Genomic DNA, 13374 nt, shown 5'->3' on the forward strand with positions numbered 1-13374 from the left:
GGAGTTGACCTACATCAATACTTCTAGGCTAGTAAGTCGAGAAAGAATAGAGGACTCACCCAGCAGGCCCTATAGGAGGAACTCAGGTGACTGGCTCTCTTCTTTATTGTGGTACTCAGCAGTTGGAAAACATCAAACACACAGTAGGACCATAAAACTCACATTACAGACAGTTGAGACTATTGGGATTGAAAGACCAAATATTTTCCCAAAAGGTGAAAATGATGAAATGAAAAGGCAAAATACAATTTCTGACACTGAGTGCATTAGGAGCAACTACAGGAGGCACTGAAATAGAGGACTTTAAAAGCCACACACCAGTAATCTCTGAAAAGGTAGCAAATGAAGTAAAGAAACAAATCCTAAAGGCTATAGAGGAAATCAAATTAGAAATAGTTTCCTATGTAAAGACAGAAATAGCAACCTTAGGAAATGAGTTACTCAGCATAGCAGGAGAATAAATTCATAAAAAAATAGAAAAATGGGAAATTGATTGAAACCTTGAATGAGCAACATAGAAAACAAGCAGAATCTATGAAACAAATTCAGAGAAATATTCAAGAAACAAAAAAATTCTGTTGCAAGATGCAAAAACCATTTAAATCAAGCTAAGGAAAGAATCTTGGACCTTGAGGACAGGATCACAGTTAGCAGTAATAAAAGAGTTGAACTTTTAAAAACAACAAAGCAGCATGAAATGACAATACAGCAGCTTCAGGATGATACCAAGAGAAACAATATAACACTAATATGCATCAGTGAAGATGCGGGAATCAACACAAATGACATAGGTAAACTTTTCACAGAAGAAATAGCAGAAAATTTCCCAAACATGGGTAAAAAATCTGATATACAGTTAAGTGAAGCATATAGAATACCAAACAGTCACAACCAATATAAATCTACACCCAGATATACTACAATTAGTCCCAGAAATACAATATAAAAACAAAATACCAAAAGCTGTTAGAAAAAAGGCACAACTCACCTATCAAGGAAAGCCCGTCAAAATCATGGAAGACTTTTCAGCCCATATCCTCAAGTTAAGATGAACTTGGAGTGCAGTATTCCAAGCTCTGAAAGCAAACAACCCAGACTGATGTATCCAGCAAAACTGTCTTTCAAATTTAATCAGGAAACAAGATACTTCCAGGACAAAGAACAATTGAAGAAATTCATGTCCACCAAACCAAACAAAGGAACAGTATTGAAAGACATAGTAAGTAGAGACAAAAATGACCACAATTTCAAGAACAACAACAGAATAAAACACCACCAGGCTGGGCAAGCAGTTAAAGAAGGGGGAAAAGAAGAAAACAAACAACAGAAACATAACATGACAAAATTAAGCCAGTACATATCAGTTATATCCATAAATGTGAATGACCTCAATTCACTTATGAAGAGAAATAGATTGACAGAATAGATCAAGAAATAGGATCCCACAATATAATATAAACAAAAACACATCTGACTCAAAAGGAAACTCATAGATTAAAAGTCAAAATACGAAAAACAATATTTCATGAAACGAAACCAGTAAAAAGCAGGGGTAGCTATTCTGTTGGCAGACAATGTGAATTTCAAACCTGAAATGATTAAAGAGACAAAGAAGGTCACCACATACTTACTGGCAGAAAACTTTAAGAAGAAGAACTAACAGTTATAAATATATATGCACCAAATGCAGGAGCACCCAACTATAAAGTCAAATACTAATGGACATGAAAATCCAAATTCACAAGAACACAATTGTAATAGGATGCCTTAATACCCCACTGTCACATAGAGGTAGATCAACTAGACAAAAAGCCAGCAAAAAAAATAATAGAACTGAATTATACCTATGAGCAAAAGGACTTAGTAGATGTTTACAGAGTGTTCCACCCAACCATATCAGAATATACATACTTCTCAGATGCACTTGGGACATTCTCCATGTATTAACCCATTCAACACTCTCCAATAAATGCAAATGGATTGAAATTATCCCATGCATAATATCTGATCATAATGCACAGAAACTAGAAATTAATGGCAAAAGAAATTGCAAAACCTGCCTAAATACATGGAAATTAAACAACAACCTTTTAAACAACCAGTGGGCTACAAGTGAAATTCAGGAAGAAATAAAGCAATACTTGTAATTCAATGAAAATGCAGATACAGCATACCATAACCTATGGGGTGCAATGAACGTAGTTCTGAAAGTCAAATATATAGCAATAAATAGTCACATCAATAAGACAGAACACACACACACACACACACACACACAAAAAAAAAAAAAAAAACAAAAAAACAAAAAAAAAAAAAAAACCTGAAGCTATGTCTCAAGCTTCTAGAAAAAGGAAGAATAAAACAAACCCAAAGATCAGGAGAAGAGAGGAAATTGTGAAGACTAGACCAGAGATTAATGCAATTGAAACCAAAAGTATATATATATATATATATATATATATATATATATATATAATTAATGAATCAAAAAGCTTAATTTTTGAGACAAACAAAATTGATAAAACTCTAGCCAACCTTATAAAGAAACAGAAATTTTAAAAGCCCTCAAATTCATGCAATAAGGACGAAAAGAGGGAAATCACTACAGATCCCATGGAAATTCAAAAGATCATGAATACCCACTTTGAAAATTTCTACTTACCTCGAGTGAAAAACACAGATTACACAGAAAGATTTCTAGACACATATAAACTACCAATGTACTGGCAAGAAGATTTAACAATTTTGAATAACCCAGTATCAGCTACTGAAATTGAAAATGTGATTAAAACTTACCAACAAAGAAAAAATCCCAGGGCCTGGTGGATTAACAGCTGAATTCAACAAGGAATTTAGAGAAGACTTGATATCAATACTCCTTAAACTCTTCAATGAAATTGAAAGAGAAGCAATCCTCCCTATCTCATTCCTAGAGACAAGTATTACTCTGATACCAAAATCAGAGAATGACCCAACTAAAAAGGAGAACAATAGTCCAATCTCACTAATGAACATTGATGCAAGGATTCTCAATAAAATACTGATAAATAGAATGCATCAAGTCATCAAAAATATTATTCACCATGACCATATGTATTCCAGGAATGAAGGGATAGTATAACATATGCAAATCAATAAATGTAATACACTGCATTAACAGAGACAAAAACAGAAACCACATCTCAATAGATGCAGAAAATGCTTTCATAAAGTTCAACACTTGTTCTTGATAAAAACCCTACAAAAACTTGAAATAGATGGTATATATCTCAGTTTCATAAAGGCCATCTATGACAAACCAACAGCCAATATTATAGCAAAAGGTCAAAAACTGAAAGTCTTTATTCTAAAATCATGAACATGACAAGGAAATCCACTATCACCACTCCTATTCAATATTCTTCTGGAAAAGTTAGACAAGGAAGTCAGACAAGAAAGAGAAATAAAACCAGTACAGATAGGAAAGGAAAAATTAAAATTATTATTTGCAGATAATATGATACTTTATAGATAAGACCCAAAAAGCTCCATTAAAAGACTACTAGAGGTAATAAACAAATTCAGCAACGTAACTGTACATAAAGTCAACACACAAAAATCAATAACATTCGTTCCCTGTTCTGCTGAGCTTGGAGAACTGTGGAATTCCAAGCAAGCAGGCGGGTGTATGTTGTCCCTGGGGCCCAGCCTCTTTGGAAACCTCCTACCATCTGGGTTCAGTGGAACAGCTGGGCGGGTCTGGGGAGGGTGCATCTGCCTCCCTGTGTGTCTGGAGGACTGTGGATTTGTGAGCTGGCAGGCAGGCATCACTAGTTCCGGAGGATCTGTGTCCAGGGGTAAGTGTCCCGTGCACTCTCCCCCAAGCCCAGTTTGTTTGGGACCCTTGAGCCTCCCAGGTGTGGAGAATGAGCTAGGCAGGTCAGAGGCACCTATATCCGCCTCCCTGTTCAGGCTGCACTTGGAGAACTATGGAGTTCTAAGCAAACAGGGAGGTGCCCACTGTCCCTGGAGCCCAGCTTGTTTAGGACTGCAGAGTTCAAAGCAAGCAGGCGAGCACCATGGTTCCAGAGACCCAGCAGCCTGGGGGAACTGGGAGCCAGAGTCCTAGGAGCTGCGAACATAGAAGTGGATTTCCAACAGACCCTGAGGTAGCTTTTGAATAACGCTTGAAACACAGAAATATAGGAAAATGACAAAACGAAAGACCAAATTACAACCTCAAAACTCCAGCCCATCTCAAGAAACCCTAGGAGCAAGGTACATAGAGGAAAATATATGCCACACACCTCAAATATCGGACATAATAGCTACTGAAATAAAAAAGTAACTCTGGGAAGCTTTAAAGGAATTCAAACTTGAAATAATCTCCCAGGTAAAAGAAGAAATGATAAAAGAAATGAAAGAGATGCTGAATATATCTAAAGAAAACACAGTTAGAAAATTGGAGGAACTAAACAAAAAGATACAATCCCTAGATGAGCAATATAACAAACAAACAATATATAAAGCAGATGCTCAGAGATATACAGGAAATCAAAATCTCCATTGAAAGCTGTAAAAACCGCCTCAATGAAAGTGAAGATAGAATTTCAGACCTTGAAGACAGGATTGTAGCTAGTGAACAGGAAAGAAAGATCTTTTAAAAATAACAAAGAATCAGGAAATAACAATTCAACAAATGCAAGATGACACAAATAAAAACCACATACGATTGATAGGGATTAATGAAAAAGAAGGGGACAACATAAAGGACATCAAAGGATATTTAGAGAAGTAATAGCTAAAAATTTCCCAAGCATGAGTTCAGAAACCGACATCAGATTCAGTGAAGCATATAGAAATCCAAATAATCATAACCAAAACTATACCCAGGCATATAATAATCAACATCCCAGAAATCCAACACAAGAATAAGCTATTAAAAGCTGTCAGAGAGAAAAGACATATCACTTATAAAGGAAAACCTATCAGAACCACAGCAGACTTGTCAGCACAAAAAATAAAGTTAAGAACATGGAGTGAAGTATTCCAGATTCTAAAGGAAAATGACTTCCAACCTAGAATGATGTATCCTGTAAAACTATCATTCAAAATCAATGGTAAAATAAGATACTTCTACACCTGAAGAACTTCATGATCATCAAGCCAACTCTGCAAAAAATATTGAAAGACATTTTAGAAACACAAAGGAAAAAACCACTAAGCAAAGCAGACAATTAAACAGCAAAGAAAAATAAAAATGCAACACCAGAAGATAACATGTCAACAAAAAACCAACATATAACAGTTATAACCATTAATGCAAATGGTCTTAATGCACCAATTAAAAGAAATAGACTGCCAGAATGGAACAAGAAACAAAATCCAACCATATGCTATTTATAGGAAACACATCTAACCAAGAAGGATACTCACAGACTGAAAGTCAAAGGATGGAAAACAATACTTCATGCAACAGGAATCCAAAAAAAGCCGGAATAACCATTTTGTTTCTAGACAATGTGAACTTTAAGCCAACAATGATCAGAAAAGACAAAGAAGTTCACTACATACTCGTTAGTGGAAAACTCCAAGAGGAAGAGATAACTACCTTAAATATATATGCACCAAATTCCAGAGCACCCAGTTATATAAAACAAGTATTAACAGAAATGAAAAATCAAATTATCAGTAACACAATTGTAACAGGAGATCTTAACACACCATTGACAACAAGGGACAGATCCAGACAGAAAATCAGCAAAGAAATAACAGAACCGAATCACACTTGTGAACAAATGGACTTGATGGACATATACAGAGTGTTCCACCAAACAACATCAGAATGCACATGCTTCTCAGCAGTACATGGGTCATTCTCTAAAATAGACCATATATTAGCTCACAGAACATATTTAAATAATTGCGAAAGTGTTGAAATTACCCCTTGCATGTTATCAGATCATAGTGATTTGAAATTAGAAACTATGGATAAGAGATACTGCAAAAATCCCACAAATACATGGAAACTGAATAACACACTCGAGTAATCAGTGGGTCACAGGGGAAATTAAAGAGGAAATTAAACAATACCTACAAGAAAATGAAAATACAGATACAACCTACCGGATTCTGTGGGATGAAATGAAAGGCATCCTCAGAGGAAAATTTATTGCACTGAGTTCCCACATCAGGAAAATAGAATGAATACAAATAAATAACCTGATGCTATACCTCAAACAGCTAGAAAAAGAAGAGCAAATCAAGCCCAAAGCCAAAAGAAGAGAGGAAATTATAAAAATCAGAGCAGAAATCAATGCAATAGAGACTAAGAAAACAATCCAAAGAAACAATGAATCAAAGAGTTGGTTCTTTGAAAGAATGAATAAAATTGATAAGCCCCTAGGCAACCTTATTTAAAAAGGGGAAGAAAAAGCTCAAATTCATGCAATAAGAAATGAAAAAGGTGAAATCACTACAGAATCTATAGAAATACAGAAGATCATCAACACTTATTTTGAAAACCTCTACTCTCAAAGGTTTGATAACACAGAAGAAATAGACAGATTCCTAGAAACATATGAAGTACCAAAGCTAGATCAAGAGTTTATAAAACTGCTGAATAACCCAATCTCTATTAATGAAATTTAAAATGTAATTAAGTCCTCGCCTACAATGAAGACCCCAGGCCCAGATGGATTCACTGCATAATTCTACAAGAAATACAAAGAAGACAATGCCGACACTCCTCAAAATATTCAATGAAATTGAAAGGGAAGTAATCCTTCCTAAATCATTCCTGGAAGCAAATATTACTCTAGTACCAAAACCTGAGAAAGACTCAAGTAAAAAAGAGAACTATAGACCAATCTCCTAATGAACACAGATGCAAAAATCCTCAATAAAATATTGGCAAATAGGATGCAGCAAATCATCAAGAAGATTATATACGGTCTTCTGGGAGAACATGGCGGACAGATAACAGCAACTACCGGAGGCTCTCTGAAAGGCTCGGCTCAGAAGCCAGAAATGGTGCGGACTAAAGAGAATAAGCAGGTGGAGATATGCTCTTCTGACTCAGGATCGAACTGGGCTGAGAGAAACCAACTTGGAATGCAGTCCTGGTGCTAAAACAGGAACAGAAAAGCCTCAGTGTGGAGGCTGAACCCTGCGCCATTGGAAGCCGTGATTTGGGTTTCCCGCCACGGCGGCTGGCTGCCTCTACATCAGCTTGGCAAGGAGAGAAACGCGGAAGCTCTGAGAACGGCAATCTGCGATCAGAGTCGAAAACAGGATGGGCAGGGAGGTGTGCACTGACTAGTGGTGAGGTGAGTGAGAGAAACTGACACTCCACCACAGTTTGACTCTAGCAGACTTTCTGGGCCCCAGCAGTCCTGTGGGAGCAGGGCACGGTGGAGAATCCAGCCACACATCCCCCTCTCTGGCGGGCTTGGTGAAAAGTGCCTGGCCTGCTTGACGCTGCCGGAGGACCCAGTAGGCTAGCCCAACCCAGATCCCAGAGCCTGATGGTGGCCGGGAGGGGCGGGCCCCGCGTAGGCTGCCTGGTGTGCAGTGGTGAGCGGGAACACCTAACCGGCGCAATTCGATCAGGCTGTGGCTGACAGGGAGAGAAGCTGGGCCTCTCATATAAGCTTGCATATATAAGAAACAGAGAATATGGGAAGAGGCAGCAACAAGAAAGTCTCCTCGGCCCCCAATTCTGAGAAACAGCCAATAGCAGACACCACACCAATAGATATTAAGCGCCATATAGAGAGCCTCATAGACCAATTCAGGAATGAAGTTATCAATGACCTGAAGCTAGAAGTATGCAGAATAGTTAGAGAAATGCTAAGCACCACCCAGGAAAAAACAGATGGTGGAATGGAAGAACAGAAAAAGAGGGGAGAATCATTTGATGGAGAAAACAGAGAAAGTGTAGAGTACGTGAAGCAGGTTCAAAGGGACTATCAAGAAACTAAGAAGTCTATCCAAGACTGGCATAACAGCTTGAAAGAAACTAAGGACAGACTCTCTGATCTGGAGGGCAGACTTGTAATATGGGAGAATGAAATGAAAAACTTCTTAAAAATAACAAAGAAACAAACAGCAATAATACAAAGACAAGAAGATGATAACAGGAGCCATAACTTAAGGATTAAGAACATAAAAGAAGAAGTAGGGACACAAACAAGTGAACTACAAAAGCTACTCACAGCAATAATCCAGGAGAATTTTCCCAATTTAGCAAAGGTAAAGATACTCAGATGTATGAGGCATATAGGACCTCAGCTACCTACAACCCAAACAGAGAAACACCCAGGCATATAATAATAAAAATTCCAGAAATTCAATACAAGAACAGAATATTAAAAGCTGCCAGAGACAAGTAACAGACCACTTACAAGGGAACACCCATCAGAATTACAGCAGATTTCTCTGCACAAACCATCAAATCACGAAGAGCGTGGGGGGAATTAGTTCAAGCTTTGAAAGATATTAATCTCCAGCCAAGACTGAGATATCCTGCACAACTGTCCCTGGAAATTGATGGAAAAACAAGGTGCTTCCAGGATAAAGAGGAACTGGGAGAATTTGCAGCCACCAATTCAACTCTACAGAAAGTATTGCAGGATATTCTAAAAAAAGAAAAAATACAAAGAACCCAGAAATAGTGGCAGGGAGGCCACATGAATGGAGCAGAGAACAAAATGAAGAAGACAAACTGACAGCTACTGACAGAAAAAGAGCTCAACAGAGATGAGACAGAGAAGATTGGATGATAGGAACAGCTATTTTGGAGAAAATGACATCTTAATAGGTAATACTGATTTAGTATCATCTTGTTTTGAAGTCTCATCTAGCTTTTATTCTTCTGTCTCCAATGGTCTAAACAGGTTGTATCTTATTGGATTTTATTATGTACAATAGTATAAGCAAAAACCTTTTAAAGACAAGGAGATTATACAGAAACCATTGTTCATTTTCTGTTAGTCGATTCTAAATACTCTGTAATGCTGTCATTCTCTTAAATGGTTTTACATTGTTTTGATATACTTAATGCTACAGTATACGAAGTTGTACTCAAGGACTTCAAGGAAAGATACAATATGGTAACTACTTTTAGGTCGGAATTATCTGGTGGTGAAACACTATTCTGCTTAAATGGTTATGTTTTGATCTGTGCTGTTTTGCTGTTATGCCCTCTTTTATCTCAATCTCCACTCCATTATTTACTTTTTTTAAATCCATTTAATTAAAGGGGAAAAGATAGCAGGATATATTATAGTAACCCACTTTGACTTTCTATTATCTGGATTTGAAGCCCTGTATTACTCTCACCATCTTGTTTTTGTCTAATGTTCCCCTATTCTGTTTTGCTGGATAGTATCAGGTTCGAAAGTTTAGGCATCAGATGTGAAGATAATGAGATTCATTATAACGCCCATTCTCGTTGACTTTTATCTACTTTTGAAGACCTACAATGTCTCCAATGTTTTGGTTTTGTCGGTTTTGTTCCTTACTGTTTTGTTCAATTGTATTATAACTAATGATATAGCCAATTCTACTAGAGATAGCGGGAGGCATTATGGTAACCATTGTTGATCACCTTGTATTATGTTTTCACATTATCTATTATGTCCACCCTTTTGACTTGACCTATTCTGTTCTGTTATGTCACATTTGGTTTTACTGTCTTCCAAAAAAGCAATAAGAACCGTGGGAGCAATGAAACCCAAAATGTGTAACAGTCATTGTACAAAAGAGAGGAAAAGAAAGTGCTCTAAACTATATAACTACATGTATATTTAAGTGTATAAGATAGAAAATGATATCACAGAGTTTTATTGGATCATTGAACAGAACTGTTTGCAGTATCATTGTTGGAATGTCCACTCTACAAGCTTTAATTTTGTGACTTGAACAAGTAATTCTAAGATGGCAATATGTAATCCATTAACTAGTGATTTCCTACTGTTCATTTTTTTCCTCTGTAAATCTGTATAACTTGTACCCTTTCACTCTTTTTTTTTTCTTCTTTTCTCCTTAAATAAAATTTAAAAAAAAGAAGATTATACACCAGGAGTAAGTGGTATTCATCCCAGGCATGCAGGTATGGTTCAACATATGTAAATCAATAAATCTAATACACCATATCAATAAAGCAAAAAAATAAGAATCACATGATCATTTCTGTAGATGCAGAAAAAGCTTTCAATGAGGTCCAACATTCACTCATGATAAGAACTTTACAGAAATTTGGAATAGATGGTCTTTACCTCAATATAATAAAGGCAATCTACCACAAACCAACATCCAGTATCATACTGAATGGCCAAAAATTGAAGGGCTTTACATTAAAATCAGGCACAACAGAAGGATGTCCTTTATCACCACTCCTATTTGATATAGTACTGGAAATACTAGTCAGAGCAATTAGACAAGAGAGAGAAATAAAAGGGGTAAAGATAGGAAAAGAAGAAGTTAAATTATCATTGTTTGCAGATGACATAATACTCTACATAGAAGACCCCCTAAACTCCATTGAAAGACCCTTAAATATAATAAATAAATTCAGTAATGTAGCTGGATACAAAATCAATACTCAGAAATCAATAGCATTCCTACATACTAACAAAAATATCACAGAGAGAGAAATAAGAGAAGCCACACCCTTCACACTAGGATCCAAAAAAATGAAATATTTAGGAATTAGTCTCATGAAAGAAGTGAAAGACCTATACAGGGAAAATTATAATACACTGAAAAAAGAAATTGGAGATGATCTCAGAAAATGTAAAGACATCCCTTCCTCATGGATAGGAAGAATAAACATTGTGAAAATGGCCATTCTAAAACTTTTAAGAAGACTCAATGCAATCCCAATAAAAATACCATCAACATACCTCACAGTTCTAGAGAAATTACTCCTAAAATTCATCTGGAGTGAGAAGAGACCTAGAAAAGCAAAGACAGTACTAAGCAACAAAGGCAAGGCATCACAATCCCTGACTTGAAGTTATACTACAAAGCAACCCTAGTAAAATCAACATGGTACTGGAATCACAACAGAGCCAAAGATCAATGGAGTACATTAGAAGATACAACCACCACAACAAACACACTTAACCACCTTATCTTTGATAAAGGAGCCAAACAGGTTCACTGGAAGAACGACAGTCTCTTTAATAAACGGTGTTGGAAAAACTGGCTCTCCATTTGCCGAAAACTAAAACTAGACCCATGCCTATCACCATGTACTAAATTAAAATCTAAATGGATCAAAGATCTGAATATTCAAACAGAAACACTAAATCCATTGGAAAGCAAATTGAGTAGAAACCTTGAAGACACAGGGGTAGGTAGAGAATTCATGAACAGGACTCAAACCGGATGGGAAATCCTTCCCAGAATCAATAAGTGGGATCACCTCTTATTAAAAAGTTTATTCACTTCTCAAGAAATCTCCAGCATAGTGAAAGGAAAACCCACAAACTGGGAGAAGATCTTAGTGAACTCCCGCTCAGACAAGGGACTTTTATCTAAAACATATAAAGAATTAAAAAAACTCAGACCCCCAAAATTCAAAGATCCAAACCACAAATGGGAATCGGAGATGAATACACCCTTCTCAGTTGAAGAAATACAAATGGCAAATAAAAACATGAAAAAATGTGCATCATCATTACTCATTAAAGAAATGCAAATTAAAACCACATTGAAATTCCATCTTACTCCTGAAAGAATAGCCAGGATCAAGAAAACCAACAACAACAAATGCTGGAGAGGCTGTGGAGAAAAAGGAACTCTTCTTCACTGTTGGTGGGAGTGTAGACTGGTACAACCTTTGTGGGGGTCAGTCTGGAGATTTCTCAAAAAGCTGGAATTGGAAATCCCATTTGTTCCAGCTATTCCACTTCTAGGGATATTTCCAGAAGAACTGAAAGCATCATACTCCAGTGATATATGTGCATCTATGTTTATATCAGAACAATTTGTAATCGCCAGATCTTGGAAACCACCCAAGTGTCCATCAACTGAGGAATGGATAAAATTTTTGTTATTTTTATACAATGGAGTACTACTCAGCTATAAAGAATGATCATATTGAGATATTTATAAATAAATGGACACAGCTTGAGACCATATTCATAAGTGAAATAACTCAAACTCACATGTGTAAATACTGAATAGTTTCCCTAGTGTAAGAAATATTTCAAATATATAAAAGTATGTGGTAAACATGATTCCACATTATGTGGCCTTGAAGTCTTATAAAGCTTTCACTCATTAATTGGAATGGCTTTATTCTGGGCTGCTTGATAATATTGCCTGTGATGAAATGAACAGCTATTTTGAAGAAAACAAGACAGCATAATAGCTAGTGCTGATTTAATATCATCTTGTTTTGAAGCCCGACCAAACTGTTGCTTTTCTGTCTCCATTGGTTTTATCATGTTGTATCTTACTGGATTTTATTATATGTGATAGTATAACAAAAATTTTTATAGGCAAAGAGATAATATAGAAACCATTGTTCATTTTCTAAGTACCTGGTTCTAAATACCCCTGTAATACTTTCATCCACTTGAATGGTTTCACAGTGTCTTGATATGTCTGATGCTGTAGTATGCGAAGTTTTATTCTAATACTTCAAGGAAAAAGACTCTATGGTATCTACTATTAAGTCGGGTTATTTGGAGGTGAAGCCCTAGGTTGCTGAAATTGCCATGCTTTGACCTGTATTGTTATGATGCTATGTTCTCTTTTATCTCAATTTCCCCTTATCATTAAAAATTATTTATTTTTTATTTTTATTATTTTTTAATTAAGGGGAAAAATAAAAAAAAATTAGCAGGATATATTATAGCAACTTTTTTGATTTCCTAATAACTCCTATATTACTCACACTATCTTGTTTTGACTGATTAGACTCTGTTCCGCTCTGTTTGATAGTATCAAGTTTGAGGGTATAGGCAACTACTGTGAAGGCAATAAGATTCAATATGATGCCCATTCTAGTTTGATTATTATCTTCTTTTGAAATCCTGTAATGTTTACAATGTTTAGGTTTTGTTGGCCTTGTTCTGTACTGTTTTGTTCAGCTTAATTATCCCTAATGATATAGGCAATTCTTTTTAAGGAAGCAAGTGGCATTATGGTAATCATTATTGATAACACTCTACTCTGTTTTTACATCATGCACTATGTCTATCCTTAGTTTTGACTGACAGCTTTGTTTTGTCATATTTGGTTTTATATTCTTCCAAAAAAAGTAATAAGAACTATGGGAGTAATAAAACCAAAAATGTGTAAATTTTGTTGTTAAAAAAAAAAAGAGGAAAAAAAAGTGCTCTGGGACATAAAACTGCAAGTGTGTTTAGGTATGTTAAG

This window comes from Cavia porcellus, unplaced genomic scaffold (assembly GCF_034190915.1).
Source record: "Cavia porcellus strain 051 isolate PalLab524CR breed Dunkin Hartley unplaced genomic scaffold, mCavPor4.1 scaffold_4, whole genome shotgun sequence".
NCBI classification, from domain to species: domain Eukaryota; kingdom Metazoa; phylum Chordata; class Mammalia; order Rodentia; family Caviidae; genus Cavia; species Cavia porcellus.